Source organism: Anabas testudineus, chromosome 2 (assembly GCF_900324465.2).
Source record: "Anabas testudineus chromosome 2, fAnaTes1.2, whole genome shotgun sequence".
Taxonomy (NCBI): Eukaryota; Metazoa; Chordata; class Actinopteri; order Anabantiformes; family Anabantidae; genus Anabas; species Anabas testudineus.
Window position 1 is genome coordinate 617,423 of NC_046611.1, and position 19,223 is coordinate 636,645.

Consider the following 19,223-nt stretch of genomic DNA (forward strand, 5'->3'; position numbering starts at 1 on the left):
AAACAACACACTGTGGCACCCAGTGAAGCGGTCCCAGAAAAAATTCAAAATGATGGACTGAACCCGTTTAAGAAGATCAATAGGGGGGTCCACACAGGCCAGGCGATGCCAGAGCCCACTGGCCACCAAGTTGTTGATCACCAGAGCCCTCCCCCTGTACGACATCTGTGGCAGTAACCACCTCCACTTTTGTAACCTCCCCTCCACCTTCTCCACTACACCAGCCCAGTTCCTAGTCACACTCTCTTCATCCCCCAAATGCACACCCAAGTATTTAAATCCCCCCCTCTGCCAGGTGAGACCCCCCGGTAGAGTGGGAAGCCCACCCCTCCACCTGCCGACAGCCAACGCTGCACTTTTGTGCCAGTTGACCTTAGCAGATGAGACATTGCTAAAAGCCGTTACTATATTTTCTAAAGTACGGATCTCTGTTTGTGACTTAACGAGAACGACAACATCATCTGCATAGGCCGACAGCACAGGGTGGGCCGCACAATTGGGTAAAACCAAACCACTAATGGAGGACCGGACCTGAAATAAAAGAGGCTCTATGGACAGTGCGTACAACATCCCTGAGAGCGAGCAGCCCTGTCTGATGCCTCGTCGCACCTTAAAAGGAGCGCTCAGCTCACCATTGACCTTCAGTACACCCTCAATGTCCTGGTACAGAACCCTGATCATAGCAATCAAACCAGGGCTGAGACCAAACCTCTCCAGAGTCTTCCAGAGATACGGGTGCTCGACCCGGTCGAAAGCTTTTTTTGGTCCAGCGAAATCAGACCCAAGTCTATTCCCAATGAACCAGAGAGGTCCAAAACATCCCAAATTAAAATCACATTATCAGTGATTAACCTACCGGGCACACAGTAAGTCTGGTCCCGATGGACCACCTGGCAGGGAGTGAGCACTTAGAACAACCCTCCATCATCCTCAGGTTCCTGGCTCAGCTTGAACACTATTTTCTTAAGTCTGTACACCTCCTGGTCCGTGTAGCCCCCTTTACCTCTGCTCCTCATCTGACCACGGACTGAGGTCACAAACAGTTCCGTATGAGAAAAATAATCTTCAACTTTCACCCCCTTTAAGTTCTTAGTTCATAACAGAAACAGTTTAACTCTTTCAACACTGTACATTTTAATCATTTAGCAGACGCATTTATCCAAAGCGACTTACAAGTTACAAGGGTAGGCAGGGCAACATGAGGAGGTCTTGCCTAAGGACATAGCTGGGATTTGAACCCCAGTCTCCCACATGGGAGGTGGTGATGTTACCACTGCACTAACCAGCCGCAAGTACTGTATGCTTTCAGCCTCTGAGACTGGGAGGAATTAGAACCGGCCATCTCAGCGTCAGTGCCGGGAGAGTCGTCGACCCCACTACAGTCCGACTCGGCCGCCTTCAGGCTCCTCAGGCCTCTACCTCTGACCTTTTTCACAGCCCCAGACTGGTCCTGGGAGCTGCTCACAGTAGGTTTACTTTTCCTCTTTCCACCTGTTACTGCTGGACAACTGTCACCTTCGTCCATCACACTTTCCTGTTCGGTCCTCCCACCCCCAACACACCTGTCTGTCGTGGGCGGGGCCTGTTTTCCTGGATGTTGGATGGAACAGGAACAGTTTCTGTCTTCACCTGGGGCTCTGTGTAAACACACCTGTCTGTCGTGGGCGGGGCCTGTCTGTCGTGGGCGGAGCCTGTTTTCCTGGATATTGGACGGAACAGGAACAGTTTCTGTCTTCACCTGGGGCTCTGTGTAAACACACCTGTCTGTCGTGGGCGGGGCCTGTCTGTCGTGGGCGGAGCCTGTTTTCCTGGATATTGGACGGAACAGGAACAGTTTCTGTCTTCACCTGGGGCTCAGTGTAAACAGTTACTTCACAGTAATTGTTGTTTGCTGTGACTCTGGGTTTAAACGATGAGGCGTGAACATCTGGAGACATGACACAGAGGTGAACACGCCTGTGAACATCTGACCTGACGTGTTCTTACTGGAAACAAACCACATTTATCTCTGTGTTTACACAGCAGAGCAGGTTCAGCTACTTCTCTCTTCTCATTCAGGATGGGGGTCAACTAAGGATCCACAGCTTTAAATCCTGACTGAGTGGATCAGGACCTTTAATCCTTTTCCCTGGAGATTACTGCATCAGAGGAAACGCAGTGAGCAAGCTGCACCCAGTCGGTTTCCAAGATTTTACATGGAACAGCTGACGTATTGAGTCAAGACATTTGTTTTCAGCAGTTTCCAGTAAAAGAGGAAAAACCTCTTTTCTGTTGGTCAGAGTTTCCAGACGATGCAGGCGTTCGTCATATTGTGACTGTCAATGGTTTCTGAAGCTGTCGTTTCCCCCACAGGTCCAGACTGGGTTTACTCTGGATGTTCGTCCTCTGTGGTGTGAACACAGGTAAGTGGATCACAATATAGACGACAGCAGCTGCTGGACCAGAGCAGCTCCAGAAACGGAAATCGTTTCTGTTTGAGATGATGAAAAGCTGGTTGGGGATCAGGTCCCGGACCTACACTATGTGAATCCTCTTCCTCGATGTGTCTCTAGTCTCTCAGCGAGCTGCCAGGTCGCGGGTTTTCTGGAAGAAGACGTCCTGCTGCCCTGTGTCTACACAGAGGAAGACCCTCTACCTGAGGAAGTCTCCGTCTTCTGGAGGGACAAAGACGACAACGTCGTACTGGACATCATCAACAACAGTCCAAACACCAACACCCAGGACCAGGTCTTCAGAGGCCGAGTCCTGAGTTTCCCTGATCGGTACAAAGAAGGAAACTTCTCCATCAGCCTGAAGAAGCTCCGGCAGTCAGACCGCGAACTCTACGAGTGTCACATCCCAAAGGTGGACTTCCAGGTCAGAGTCCAGCTGAACATCCCAGGTTTGTATGAATCCTCCCCACAGAACACGATTGATTCAGCATGAAAACAAAACGTCTGCAAGTGTTTTACTTATAGTCAACAAGTCTGAGACCGAGTCAGTCCCAGACTGTGGGACAGAACCACACTACATATCAAACAAGTCACAGCCTGATCTGCCCTCCACCGGAGCAGCACGCAGCAGGATTTCACGGAGGCCTTCTGAGTACATGCATACAATAATACGTTAACAACTCTAGAGTCAGGAACTGAAAGTCTGCACTGTTGAAAATACTTCTTAGTGCAGTACTTTTGTACTTTAAGTAAAACTTGGACCTTGTATTTGAGTGTGTGTTCTCTAAATACTTGTGCTGATCCACCTTAGATCTGTTGTTTCCATCAGGATGAATCCACAGAGGAGACAGATCCAGAGATGGTTTTTATTTTTTACCAGGAGGTGCAGGTAGTGACGTGTTTTCCAGTTCCTCCCACTGATGCTGAACTGTCAGATCCCGGAGGATGATGAGGAGACTATGGTAACTTTTCCATTTACATTCAGGGAGTCACAGGATGATGAAGCTGCAGTGTCATTAACTCCAACAGCAGCTGCCTGTAGGACCTCCTCCTCATCATCTTCGTCATCATGGTGGTTGCCAGATGGGTCTCTCTCCACTTTCCATGGAGCTTGAAGGCGTCTGTAGTTCCCTGCAGTTTATCAGGCCCTTTTAATATTATAGAGGTTTAAACTGAATATCCGTGATCACTTTAACATATGTAAACTTGAATTTGGACTAGTTGAAATTATAATTCAGGGTATTTACAACTGCATTCTGACCAGTTTAAGATTTCTACACTCACATTTTTAATGGTCACAACTCCTTTGCAGATTCAGAAATGACATCATCAGTGCTGCTGCACAGATTTAGCACTTTTTGGACCGAAGAGTTTTGAGTAGTCATAATGTAATTAAAGATATCTGTAATCTGAATTTCAACTAGTCATGATGTAATTACTACTACTACTACTACTATACACACACGTATACATTTGTAGTACTGGACTGTCTAAATAAATATAGGAAGTATTACATTGAGCAGTAGCTCAGGTGTTGGAGTAGTCGCCTACAGACCCCAGGGTGAGTGGTTTGATTCCCGGTTCCTCCTGGCTACTAGCTGAGGTGTCTTTGGACAAAACACAGAAACCCGGTAGTAGCGCCGACTCAGTCTGGCAGCTGTCCAAAACGAATTTCCCCAAGGTGATCAATAAAGTATATATTATTATTAAAATCTGGGTTTTGTTGTTTGTTTTTTTTATGCAGTAACTAATTTGTTACACAAGATGGAGCCACTTCATCATCATGATGCTGCTGTTACTACTACAACTACTACTACTACTGTACTATTGTTTTTACTGACATCCCTAACAAACAGTTGAATCTGTTGCTATACTGTTATAAAACTACTACTACAGTATTTACTACTAATGTACTGCTGTTACTGTTATTGTTACTACTACTACTACTAGAAGTGGTACTACTAGTAATACAGAATTGTCTTTTTCTGTTTACTCCTTACAGGTAGTACCACTTACTACTACAACCAGTTCTATTAATATTATTACTTACTTGACTCTACTAGTACAACTGCAGTTACTATTACAGATACTAGTATCACTGCTACCTCTAACTCTAACTGTACTCTCTGTTATTTCTGTTGTTTCTACTTACACTAAAATTAATATTGTACTGCTTTAAGAAGTACTACTGCTACTTCAACTACTACGAACACTGGTTCTAGGTCTCCTGAACTTTGAACTTTAAATACCAATTTTTATTATTATTTATAGTTCAGTACAAACTAGACGTTTAAAATCTGTTTTTATGTCAAATACCATCCATCCTTTATCTTATAATGAGAATGACATACATATTATCTGGGGCGGGGTGGCGGGGGCCACAGACTTCCCTCTCCCCGGACACCTCCTCCAGGCGAGAGACGTAGTCCCTCCATCGTGTCCTGGTCTTCCCTGGGGCCTCCTCCTGGTGGGACCTGTCCGGAACACCTCCCCAGCCCACCCCAGCTGACTCCTCTCGATGTGGAGGAGCAGCGACTCCACTCTCAGCTCCTCCCCCCATCTCTAAGGGTGCTCCCAGCCACCCTGCGGAGGAAACCCTGCTCTCTCACCCAGCCACTCCCACGTCCTTTGTTCTACTTTCCCTCCATTCCACCTGGCCCCGCCCCCTCACTCACCTGTTAAGCTCCAGTCTCACTGTTCGTCTGAGGTTCCTGATGGTCTTGGTTCAGCTGGTCTGGATCAGTAAGTCTCCTCAGACTGACCCGTGGTTGTTAGACCTGGTCTCTGTTATGGACACATTTGTTTCAAGGTGACATTGTTGGACACAGTTATTACCTGGACCTGCGATCAGATCAGTCTTCTAGACCAGGTCTCAGGCCAGTATCTCCCTGTTGGTTGGTCTTATTTAGCTGTTGATCCATATCCCTGTGAACTCAGCACAGCTCCAACAAACTGAACTTTTCCTGCCATGAACTTCATCTACTGCAGTATCACGAAGTATCAGCAGTACAGCTCCAAGAAGGTCTTACTGTATTATGTGTAACAGCTTCTGTAGAACCACTTTCCTGAACCAAGGTCTCAGTAAGATCAGCTGTGACTGTGTCTGAATGGAAACCAGAACCACATCCGTGTCACTGTTCAGATCTGGTAACTTCTTCCTTTTCCCATCTGCTCTGGTTAGAACTGATATTACTAAGATCAGATAAATCTTTACAAATGAGGTTTTCCTGATGTTTGTCTGGGAAATCGTCCAAAACCAGCGGTTTGAAAGTTATTTTTAATTTTAATATGAACAAATAACATCTTTTAGACCGGCTCTTGTGTCAGCTCCATGTGCAGACTGCAAGGAAACATGATTGTTTCAGTGTTTTACTGAGGACGTTTGATATTTACACCTCGTTACCACAGATGTTAAGGTCCAATCTGTTCATTTCTATACAGAACCAGGGACACGGTCATTACCAAGCAAAGTTAATTTAAAACTCTAGACGTGAAAAACAAAGTGTTCAGCTGGAAAAGATTCAGTTCACAATAAACCAAAAGTTAGTTTAACTCCTAGAGCACAGAGTGTTAAACATATAAAAGACAAAGGAAATATTTCTACATCCAGACTTTGTCTTTACTGTTACTGTTTGTGTTGGACGGGGTACTACTGTACCAACAGTATAGATCATATCATATCAAGTATCTTTCTTTCTGTACTTGTGTAAATGTACACACATACACTTTCCACTACTTCAAATCTCTAAAGACATTTCTGGGAATTGATGTATAAGTACAATAAACTTTTGCAACGTTTGCAAAATGTGGGTGAAGACGACCACAACGGCGAGTCTCATGATTTTAGTTTAACCACTGTTCCGTCCTAAACAGAAGTGCATTAGTTTAGTCAAAGCTCAACGTTAAACCAAACCAAACTTTAACAGATACACTAATAATACTACTCCTGATACTACTAATACTACTGTTAGAGCTATAGCGACTAGTACTGCTATACAGTATACAAATTAACTACTTGTACTACTGTAACTAGAGTTGACTCAAAGTTCCTCTTATTGGTCGTTTCAATGGTTAAATCACGGCACAACTCTAGAGAATTTTTACATGTACGTACGAGAAGTAGTTCCTGTCCGCATGATGTAGGTCTTTGGCTCATGTTGGGGTGTTGGTGGATGTACAGAGAATTAGACCAGAGAGCTGTGAGTTGAAGGCAGAGACATAAAAGATCAGACTTTCTTTTATTATCATTATTATTTTAGGTACATTATATTTGTTAATACTCTCGACTTATTCAGAAGACTATGAAAACCTTCTGCAGGAATCTGTCTGACATGAACATGTCCTTTGAACAGTATTAACTGTCCTTCTTTTTTTTTATTTAGTTTTATTTAATTATGCTGTCTTTTAGCTATGCAGCTAGCTTAATGTACAGTCAGCATGTCACCCCCCAAGGAACAGGCAGGTTGTTGTAATTGGCAGGTCTGATGCAGAAAGTACTTTTCTTGTAGAACTACCAAAACGAACAAAATCCATTCAGATGAGAAAGTGTGTGACCATGAATCAGCAAATCACTTGTACCATCATTAGCAACATGTGTGATCAGATATGACACCGAACAACAACAACAAAGTTTCATCCTACAGACATGTAAAATACAACATGTTGTCGCCGCAGGATTATTGAGATTGTTGTTCCAACAACCTGAACTGTGTCACTTCGTTCCTAGTGCGGTAAATACTCATTTGACTGTTGTCCTGCAGTTAGAGGGCAGTGAGACAGTTTATCAGTCCCATAACATAAACACACCTTTTTCTGTTCCGTGATCAGACATGAAGGCACAGCCTTGGACACCAGCCGTCGCACGGCAGCGTCTGTTACTGATACAGATGTCTTCTGCTAATCTAGTTCAGTTGATTTTCCTGTCGTGCAGAGCTGTTCTTCATGTTGGACCTCATTGGAGAAGCAGGTTGGTTTTTCTCACTGAAGCTCTGATATCATCCTGTTTCTTATAAACCACTCTGAGCGCTGCTGTGACACTGTAAGGCCGAGCAGGTCAAACGTAGGCAGTTGATCTTTTTCATTGGTTTTATTAGTTATTGTTTCTGTTGGATAAACTCTGGAGGAGTTAGCGATGTTTCTTTCGTGAACGTTTCGTTCAATATGAACTAATCTTTTCTATGACTTGGGAGTAATGAGTCCTCTCAGTGAGTGATTTGTTCATTTCCAGTTCATTGCAGTACCTTCTCTCACCACATGGCAGCAGCTGCATAAGCTCAGTCAGCAGGACAGGAAACAAAAATGATTCGTTCACGACTCACTCAACTGTGAGTCTGTACTCAGGTCCTCGTTCATTTGTCATGTGACAGCTGTAGCTCAGCCACAGATAGAAACAAGGAAATGAATGATGTCTGATATCTTCATTTATTTATCACCTGACGCCCGACAGACACTATTTATTAATGGAATAATAATTAATTAGTGGTCTTTGTAGATGTGTGTAGCGTTATTGTGTATATATATGTTATTGTGTATATAATGTAAATTATATACATAAATACTTTCGAAAATTATATCAACATGTTAATTGTGTTATACTCTGCCATAAAATAATAAAATATAACATTATTAATAACAACAACAATAACATCCATAAAAATAATAATAATGTCACATTTTGGACACAATAAATGCACCGTGTAAATATTTTAGGGAACTTATTGTTTTACCTTTAAAAGTCTCACTAATTGTCAAAATAAGTTTTACTTTCACTCGTCCTCTACTAGCCGTCACATGAAAGGCAGCTCAGGCTTAAGTTTACATAAACAGTGAAGACAGACTTATATTCTCTTACTGAAACTGAGTCGACCCCCTCAAGTCACGTTAATTATGATGTTCCTAGAAACACAGGTCGGGGTGGAGGAGTAGCAGCAATCTTCCACTCAAGTTTGTTAATCAACCCCAGACCTAAACATAGTTTGAATTCATTTGAGAGCCTCACTCTTAGCCTCTCTGATCCTAACTGGAAAAATCAAAAACCAGTCCTGTTTGTTATTGTGTACCGTCCTCCTGTCCCTTACTCTGAGTTTTTAACTGAATTCTCAGAGTTTCTATCTGATTTAGTTCTTAGTGCAGATAAAGTCATTATAGTGGGTGACTTTAATATCCATGTAGATGTTGATGATAACTGCCTCAACACTGCATTTAATTCACTATTAGACTCCATTGGTTTTACCCAAAATGTAAATAAACCCACTCACTGTTTTAATCACACCCTTGATTCTTGATTCTGACATACGGTGTGGAAGTTGATCAGTTAATAGTTTTTCCCCAAAACCCTCTTTTATCTGACCATTTCTTATTTACATTTGAATTTACAGTACCAGACTTTACTAAACCTACAGATAAGATTCTCTACAGTAGATGTTTATGTGAAAATGCTGTGGACAAATTTAAGGAGCTGATTCCATCTTTTATTTCAGAGCCATGTACCAACACAGAGGAAGGCAGTTATTTCAACATTACTCCAGCACAAGTGGACTATCTTGTTAATAGTACTGGTGCTTCACTTGGAACAATACTTGATACTGTTGCTCCTCTGAAAAAGAAACTAGTGAGTCAGAGGAAGTTAGCTCCATGGTACAATTCACAAATCCGTAGCTTAAAGCAGAAATCACGTAAGCTGGAAAGGAGGTGGCGTTCCACCAATTTAGATGAATATTGCCTAGCCTGGAAAGATAGTTTAATAATATATAAAAAAGCCCTGCGTAAAGCTAGAACCTCATATCACTCCTCATTAATAGAGGCAAATAAGAACAACCCCAGGTTTCTTTTCAGCACTGTAGCCAGGCTGACAAAGAGTCATAGCTCTGTTGAGCCTAGTATTCCCTCAACTCTCAGCAGCAATGATTTCATGAATTTCTTTACAAATAAAATCATAACTATTAGAGAAAAAATTGATCAGATCCTCCCTGCATATAGCATGGATTGTACAACAACTCTAGATCCACGATCGTACTTAGACTGCTTCCTCCCTGTAGATCATTCTGAATTAATTTCAGTAATTAATTCCTCTAAACCATCAACATGTGTCTTAGATCCCATCCCAACTAGACTCCTCAAGGATGTCTTACCTTTGATCAGCACGTCCATATTAGATCAGATCAATCTGTCTTTACAAATAGGCTACGTACCACAGGCTTTTAAGGTTGCTGTAGTCAAGCCCCTACTCAAAAAGCCTACTCTGGACTCAGGGGCCTTAGTGAATTATAGACCAATATCCAATCTGCCCTTTATCTCTAAAATCCTTGAAAAGATAGTTTCTAAGCAATTGTACGACCACCTGCGTAGCAATAACTTGTATGAAGATTTCCAGTCAGGATTTAGAGTACATCATAGTACAGAAACAGCACTGGTAAAGGTCACTAATGATCTTCTATTGGCATCAGACAGTCTACTCTCTATACTCGTCATGTTAGATCTTAGTGCTGCATTCAACACTATAGATCACAACATTTTATTACACAGACTGGAACATGTCATTTGAATCAAAGGAACAGCACTAGAGTGGTTTAAATCGTATCTATCAGATAGATTTCAGTTTGTACACGTTAATGATGAGTCTTCCATGCACAGCAAAGTCAGCTATGGAGTTCCACAGGGATCTGTGCTTGGACCGATTCTTTTCACTTTATATATGTCCCCTTTAGGCAATATTATTAGGAAACACTCTATAAATTTCCATTGTTATGCAGATGATACCCAGCTATACCTATCTATGAAACCAGGAGAAACTAATCATTAGTCAAACTTCAAGCTGCTTAAAAGACATAAAGACCCTGATGTCCTCCAATTTCCTTCTCCTAAATCCAGACAAAACAGAGGTTATACTGTTTGGGCCTAAACATCTCAGAGACACTATGTCTAAACACATTCTAACCATTGATGACTTAGTTCTGGCCTCAAGTAATACTGTAAGAAACCTCGGAGTTATGTTTGATCAGGATATCTCCTTCACTTCATACATCAAAGAAATCTCTAGAACTGCCTTTTTTCACCTGAGAAACATTAAAGTTAAAATTAGGAGCATCCTGTCCCAAAGTGATGCTGAAAAACTAGTCCATGCATTTGTTACTTCCAGACTGGACTATTGTAATTCATTATTAATAGTTTGTCCCAATAACTCATTAAAGAGCCTCCAGTTAATCCAAAATGCTGCAGCCAGAGTTCTGACTGGAATTAGCAAGAGAGATTATATTTCTCCTACGTTAGCTTCTCTCCATTGGCTCCCTGTTAAATCCAGAATTGAATTTTAAATTCTTCTCCTCACTTATAAATCCCTTAATAATCAGGCTCCATCTTATCTTAAAGACCTCATAGTTCCTTATCTTCCAAGCAGAACTCTCCGTTCTCAGACTGCAGGTTTACTTGTGGATCCTAGAGTTTCCAAATGTAGAATGGGAGGCAGAGCCTTTAGCTACCAAGCCCCTCTCCTGGTGACTCTGAACCATCTCTTAGTTATGCTGATATAGCTTAGTCTGCTGAGGGACCTCTACTGATAAACTGAGCTCCTCTCCTCTCTCCTTTCTCCTGTATCAATGCAAATGCCACCATTGCATGTCATTGCTGTCATAATTAGTCCTGCCGGAGTCCCTGCTGCACTACACTAAATATAAATTCACCTCAAACTTTATCTGACTGTGAATACAACTAACTGCAATCTCTCCTCTTCTCTCTCTTTCCCTCTCCCTCTCTCTTTTCCCTCTTCCTGTCTCTCTGTCGAGCTACACGTCATTCCACCCTCTGCCCTCTGGACCTGTCTGACTCGTCCTGATGCCCAACTTCTGGCTGGAGATCTCGTCGCCTGGATCCACCGTTTGCCCTATGGGATGTGTTTGGAGACTGGATTGGTCACAAGCTACTATGATGTCGGTCCCGGCCTCGGCGGACGTCGGAAGCTGTTTCTTGGAGGTCTCGACTCAACGCTCGATAGTCAAGGAATGGAACAAGTCTGCCTGCAATAACTAACTGGACTCCATATTAACTTAAAAGACTTTAACTGTTATACTGGACTGCTGCCTACACAGCATGTAATCACCCATATGAGGATGGGTTCCCTGTTTAGTCTGGTTCCTCTCAAGGTTTCTTCCTGTTGCCTTCTCAGGGAGTTTTTCTTGCCACTGTCGCCCTCGGCTTGCTCATCAGGGACAATCAGATTATTGTGACTCATACACATACACTGTTCATGTACTGTTCTTTGGTTGTGTAAAGCTGCTTTGTGACAATGTCAATTGTAAAAAGCGCTCTACAAATAAAATTGAATTGAATTGAATTGAATTAACTTTGTGTCTTCTCTCTCTTTTAGTTGTGTTTCCTCCTCTCTGTCTCCCTCTCTCTGTACTTTTCTGCAGGTATCCTCGGCCTGGAGCTGTACATCTCCAGAATCCAGTTCATCTGCCCAATGTTCTTGATGCTTGTTGTTGTCTTTATTGCCTGCTGTTCTTTTCTCTCTTCTCTTTCCACTCACCCCAACCGGTCGAGGCAGATGGCCGCCCACTATGAGCCTGGTTCTTCTGGAGGTTTCTTCCTCTAAAGGGAGTTTTTCCTCCCCACTGTTGCCTAAAGCTTGCTCAAATGGGATTGTTGGGTTTTCTCTATAATTTTTTGTATAAATATTTTCTGTAAGGTCTTAAAACTTAAACTGTAAAGTGCCTTGAGATAACTTCTGTTGTAAATTGGCGCTATACAAATAAAATGGAATTGAATTGAATTGAATTGTGTAAGAATCATAATAATCAGATTGTCCCTGATGAGCAAGCCGAGGGCGACGGTAGCAAGAAAAACTCCCTGAGAAGACAACAAGAAGAAACCTTGAGAGGAACCAGGTAGGGAACCCATCCTCATATGGGTGATTACATTATGCTATGTGTTAGGCAGCAGGCAGTCCAGTATAACAGTTAATGTCTTTAAGTTATAACTAACTGGAGTCCAGTTAGTTATTGGAGGCTCTGGTAGACTTGTAGGAAATTCCAGTCCTGGACTATCGAGCCTTGAGTCGAGACCTCAGAGAAACAGCTGCTGACGTCCGTCGAGGCCAGGACCAACTTCATGGAAGAGTGGAACCAACCACAGTCACCACACGGGGCCATACGGGGGATCCAAGAGACGAGATCTCCGACCGAAGTGGGGCAACAGGACGAGTCAGACAGGTCCAGAGGGTGAAGGGTGGAACGACGTGTAGCTCGACAGAGACAGGAAGAGGGAAATAGAGAGAGGGAGAGAGAGAGAGAAGAGGAGAGATAACAGTTAGGTGCGATCACAGATACAGATAATGTAGGAGGTCAATGTATATTTAGAATAGTGCAGCAGGGACTCCGGCAGGGCTAACTATGACAGCTTAACTAAAAAGGAAAGCCAGAAGGAAACACAGACATGAGGGCTCCCTGGGATGTAGAGCAACCGAACACTTCACCATCAACAAACCTGAGTGATCAGTGAGAGTTGGGAAGACAGCATCTAAACATACCAGTTCACCATAATGCTCTACGTCCACGAGTCCTTCCCAAATCTATTTACAAAAATGCTTGACTAATAGGTTTTCAGCCTAGACTTAAACACTGAGACTGTGTCTGAGTCCCGATCGCTATTTGGAAGGCTATCCCATAACTTTGGGGCTTTGTAAGAGAAGGCTCTGCCCCCAGCTGTAGTTTTTATGATATGAGGTACTGACAGGCAGCCAGCATCCTTTGATCGAAGTAGGCGTGGTGGATCATAAGACACTAGCAGTTCACTTAGATACTGCGGCGCAAGACCATTTAATGCTTTAAATGTCAAAAGTAGTTTTTTAAAATCAATGCGATATTTCACAGGGAGCCAGTGAAGTGAGCATAAGATAGGGGTGATGTGCTCATATCTTCTGGTTCTAGTGAGGACTCTCGCTGCTGCATTCTGAACTAACTGAAGCTTGTTTATGCACCTGGTTGAACAGCCAGACAGTAAGGCATTACAGTAGTCCAACCTAGAGGTGATGAAAGCATGGACTAATTTTTCTGCATCATTTAGTGACAAAATATTCCTTATCTTGGCAATATTTCTGAGGTGAAAGAAAGCTGTCCTGGTGATATTATCTACATGAGCTTCAAATGAAAGACTGGAATCTAGAATCACACCAAGGTCTTTGACTGTTGCACTAGATGTAAGAGAAAGGCCATCTAGAGTTACGGCGTGATCTAAAATCTTGCTTCTAGCTGCAGATGATCCTATAACAAGTACTTCTGTCTTATCAGGATTTAGCAGAAGGAAGTTAATTAGCATCCAGTCTCGTATATCCTTTACACATTGCTCAACTTTATTAAGCTGTTTGATCTCATCTGGTTTTGATGAAACATATAACTGTGTGTCGTCAGCATAACAATGAAAGTTAATACCATGCTTACGGATAATGTAGCCCAGAGGAAGCATGTAGACGGAAAAAAGGAGTGGGCCTAAAACTGAACCCTGTGGAACATCAAACTCCACTGGAGAGCATGTGGAGTAATCGCCATTTAGATCTACATACTGATAACGATCAGTCAAATAGGACCTAAGCCAGGAGAGGGCCGTTCCCTTAATTCCAACAAAATTTTCTAGTCTGTGAAGGAGAATACTATGGTCAATGGTGTCAAAAGTTGCACTGAGGTCGAGTAGCACAAGTATAGTGACGCTACCCTGATCCGAAGCCAATAGGAGGTCATTTACAGCCTGTTACAGTTCCCTCCTCCGACCACCTGAGGCAGTGTCTCCAGAAGACTGTGTTTACAGGTGTGTTTTAAGCAGGTGTTGTGTATTTAAGTTGATGTCTGTCCATTTGTCAACTATCCACCTCGTTTGTTCTCTGTTCCTGTTGCTCAGCCTTTTCCCGACCTCTAGCTTGTTTCTCCACGGTTGTAAGACATCTCAGTACACTCAGGTTTGTTTGGTTGTTTCGTCGTGTTTCTAGTTAGTTCTTGTATTGTTAGCTTCAGTTTTTGCTGTGCTTTGTTTGTACAACAAGTTCTGATAGTCATTAGTTTTCCTGCCTTTTGTACAGAGTCCTTACATTTCTCCTCCTTTTGAGGTTTTTGTTTTTGTCCCGATAGTTTGCGTTTGCATTCCCTCTGTTCTGGCTGTAGTCTCATTAATCTGTTAATAAATCTTTGTGGGAAAACGCACTCTGCACCTGGGTCCGCTTGTTAGCCAGTTCGTAACACAGCCACTAATACCAACATAAAAACATTCTTAGAAGCTTCAAAAATGTATTAAAGTGGCCATAATATGCTCAATTTAGAGTTCATATCTGGAAGTTGAATCATGGCAACTGGACTTCCTTCTTGCCAGGTCGAAAGTTTCACTACTCCATGAGTCAGATAACATCACCTGGATGACTGAGAATCTTCACCAACCTCAGAGTTCATATTTTATTTTGAGGCAAGTTTAAGAAATGAACAGATAAAAACATTCCTCAGTCCGTTCCTGGTCTGTAACTGTATTTACTGTTTTAGACTTTAATTTTCTGAATTGTTTTCACCTTCACAGGTGAAAGACACTGTCTTGCCAGACGTACCGTATGAACCTCTGCATTTGAACACTTGAACTAGCAGTACCAATGAGCAGAGTTGGAGGCAGCTCACCTGAGCAGGTGGATGGGAACAGCACACCTAGTGTGTATATGAGCCCATAACACATGGTCAGTTATGGATTTAACGCTTTTTGAAAAAAACTAAACAGAAAAACTGGTTCTTAGACTGCAGCCTGGGTGTTTTCGAGCTTTAGGTAATATGACCTGACTTCCCGGTTGACCTGCTTATTTCTTGACTTCCTGATCTATTTTGACAGCCCAACCTTGCCACTTCCTGTTCAGGAAGATTTCGTTCTCGCTACCTTAAGCTCTTGCTGTGGGTAATCAATGGGATTCCACCTGTCTTTTAGCCTGTTGAATGTCTTACCCGGTGGGAAGCTACAGAGTTAGGCAGTTGGGAAGTAGGAGGGCCTGTACCACCTCTCTGGTTCCTCCACTGCTGCTTGTTTGTCTTTACAGAGCATGTCACAAGAACTGCTGCTGAACTGTGAGTTAGAATCAATTTACTTAGACATACGTGATCTAAAACACCTGTTTTCTCACAGTGAGCTGTGAGGTTCACATCCAGGGTTTTATTGGAGAAGACGCCCAGCTGCCTTGTGTCTACAACAAGAGCAACTCTGACTCGGATTTTGTCTTATTTCTGAAACAGTTTTGATACTGACACCTGTACTACAGATATAATTCTTGGTAGTGTCTTTATTGTTGTTCAGGGGCAGCACAGCATTGAACTTTTTAGCCCATGTTGTTTGGTTCATGGGTTTGGTTTCTGTTCTCCCACTGTCTGTGTGGTTTCCTGCCACAACCTAAAGACCTGCAGTTGTGACTCACCCACAGGTATGAATGCAAACCTGACTGTTTCTTTATGTGATTGTTTATGTCATCGACAATTTCACATTACTATATAAGTGCTGGACACCAATCTATGTTACCTCCTCAGGAAACCGCTGGTTCTTCTCCACCAGGACTAGGGTCACCAGACACCTGAACAGACCTATCACTCTCCACTGCAACTCAATCCTTCCACCTCTTCTTAACACAACCCACTATAAGCATCCCCCAAATACAAAACCTGGACAATGCAATCAACAGCAGTTTTTCTTCTGTCACACAGAAATCGTCCATTTTTACATTTAATCATTTTATCAGTTTATTTTATTCAAGGCAACTTACAAGTAAGCTACAAATATCTAAGCCAAGGAGAAAAACACTAAAGTGCTCGAGGAAGACATGTTTGTTTCCTGAGGTGAAAGAGAAAGATTTGTTTTTAAGATTTAAGTGTGTAAAAAGATGCGGAGGAGTTCTGTTGAAAATTGGGAGTGAGGCTGCTCAGTGTGCAGAGTTTGGTAGTTTAGTAGCTCATTCCACCATTGTGGGATCCCTGAGCTTTTGGTGTGAGGTGAGGGGACCACGAGTCGCCGTCCATTAAGCACAACTGGCAGGAGGAATTGTAGACCTGCATGAGGGAGTTCAGACAGGCAGATGTAGACTAGAATAGATGTACTGCTGCATTTTGGATCATCTGGAGGGGTTTGATAGTACATGCTGGTAACCAGAGCCTGCACAACGAGTTGTGCTGTATAGTCTGAAAGGTAGGCTCTGATTCTGATCTTTGTGATGCTGAAAAGTGCAAATCTGCATTATGGAAACCAAGGAGATGTGGTTGGTAAAGCTCAGTTGATCGTCATTGACCACCATGTTTCTGGCAGACTTAGTGGTAAGAACCACTGTGGACCTAAGAGATGCTCATGACCACAAAGTGTCAGGATTAATTATGATTGATGATCTTAAGGTCAAAGGTCACTGTGAACTTACTTTCCCACGGACCCCCCCCTTTCCATTAAGGGTATAATGATGTCATTGTAATGGCGTCTAGATGACCTTTCACTACGTCTAGATGACCTTTTATTGACTTTCAGACAGCCGTCAGACCCGTCTAAGACAGGGATAATATACAAAGGAATAACTTAGAAGTTCAAGAATGGCTGGTAATCCGTGAGAACGGTGCCACACACACACACACACACATTTGCATCAAGCGTTACGCCCGCCAAAATTTCACCAGTCCATAAAAGTTGCAAGTTTGGTCAAAGCTTCAAAAAATCGGAGCTCAGTTCTGTTCAAGCGTCTGACATAGAAGCAGCCGTCTGCTGGAGTCTAACGAGACTGGTCCATGCTGCGCAACGTTGACTTTGGAAAAACGGTAAGTTTGTTTAATTATTGTTAAGTCTAAATGTAGGGCTTAATTATTGTATTAAATAATAAATATATAATGATGTCATTAGTTAGTGGGATACGAACCTGAGCTCGCCGCTTAAAAAGTCTGATGCTTAACCGCTATGCAAAATGTCCAGTGCCCATTTAAGTTAGGAGCCAGTTAATCAATAATTTATATTGTCTGATGAAAACATTTAAAAAGTTTTATCCTTAATTTGAGTACAAATTCTAGCTAACATTGTTCTACAATTTTGTGACGATGCACACATTCTTTTATTTTTTAGCAATCAGCGGCGCTGTGCTTGACTTCAGATAAAGAAAAAAAAAACCTAAGAGTCTACAACGCTGGGTGTAAAAAACTAACATACGCTGTAAGTCCTCTCAGTCTATTTTAAGAAATCACAAACTAAAAAATCTTGGTCATAAAACTGATGCATTGTATATGATTTTAGGGACGGATCCCCATGTATTATGTTCGGCGCTTTATTTTGAAGAAAAGAAGCCTTTATTTTCTTCAGTCCAGCCTCCTTCCTCCCCCGCTGGATGACGATCGAAGGATGAGTCCGGTGCCTGCAAACAGGATCATGTGATGTAAGCCTGCGTCTTCCCTCACATTTCCATAATGAAAAAAAAAGCGAGAGTGTCATCAGATCCTAAACTCTAGACTGTTCATCTACTCTAGGTTCTCCTGGTGTGTAGCTCGGGGTACACACAGCTGAGGAAACTGTCACGAGTGTGTCGTGGATGTATAATTCATCAATGTTTATGGTACAATATTGATTTAATGTATAGAATGAAGGCCCTATGTTTGGTTGTGGGCAAAGAATTCTGTTGTTAGCTGTTTCATGTGTTTTATGTTACCGTTGCTTATGTAGATTGAATAGTCAAGAGAATGGAGCTTAATAATCTGAGAGAATATTTGGCTCGAGTTATCAGCGCTCTATCGCAGCCAACGCCGCCTCAGCATACTGACGAGCAACCTAACAACCTGAACCTCCACACTAGCAACGATGATGATGATGATGTGTCCCCTCATAATCTCAGTCAAATAGACGCTCTATTAGAACAACTCGCTGTCCGTAGCTCTCAATCAGAGTTAGCTTCTGAGCAAAACGCTTATCAAGCCTTGTTTGATGAGATAAACAGTCTTGCTTTGGACAATAGTGTTGAATCTCAACCTTTAACCCCAGCTCTGCAGCATAGCCAACCCAATCCTTGTCCGTTTGATCATGATGATATATTAAATCAGATTCTAAACATAAGTCATCAGCCTGAAAACTCGGCGTCTCAGAAGCATGTATTGTTCAATATTATCTGTTTTATGCCTTGGTTGGTTCAGAGTTCTTAGTGTTAGCCATGGCTTCTAACTAACTATGACAGATATGTGTCTATATGTAAACCTCAGCAGTACCCAACTATCATGACAACTGTCATTGTTTTCTGACTGTAGCTCGGCCTCTGACTGCATGTCAGCAAGTGGGACTATCAACATTGAGCGGTTATCAAAAACTCTGGAGCTTCACTCTGAAAGTTATTTTTTGTAATAACTCTAAACTTTTCTGTGTAGCTTCAAGAGCAATAACTGTTTTAGGTGTGTTCATTTTGTTAAATGTTGTTGTTCTTCCTGTAATCTTCATCATTTTTTTCTCACACCAGGATTCTCATAATGTGTTATGTGTTTTGTTTTTTTTTGTTTTTATTTTGCATATGAGGTTATTACATTTCGATTGGCATATGGATTTCCAAAAAATTGTATGTTTAATAATGAGTTTACGGCTGGTTTTGTATAATCCTCTTTTTTTCCAATGATATATGGACTGGACTGGAACATCTCAAAAGGTTTTTCTGTCAGGACAAAGTGACCTAATGTTGTTAGTCCTAATATTTGTAATTACCCACTACGTACATATGTTGTCCACTTAGTAGGTTGTCTAGCAAGGCTTACCTTTTAGCTCTCATAAAATTAGATTGTCGCTAATGAC

At 42.2% G+C, this 19,223-nt stretch overlaps 1 long non-coding RNA gene across 1 annotated transcript; it reads left to right on the top strand.

Annotated features, from left to right (window-relative positions):
* Positions 1 to 17,206: 17,206 nt before the first annotated feature.
* LOC113164355 lies at positions 17,207 to 18,822 on the top strand. Its single transcript, XR_003298989.1, has 4 exons — positions 17,207 to 17,227; positions 17,526 to 17,612; positions 17,694 to 17,832; positions 17,924 to 18,822. It is a non-coding gene; the product is annotated as an uncharacterized LOC113164355 (long non-coding RNA).
* The last annotated feature ends 401 nt before the right edge of the window (positions 18,823 to 19,223 follow it).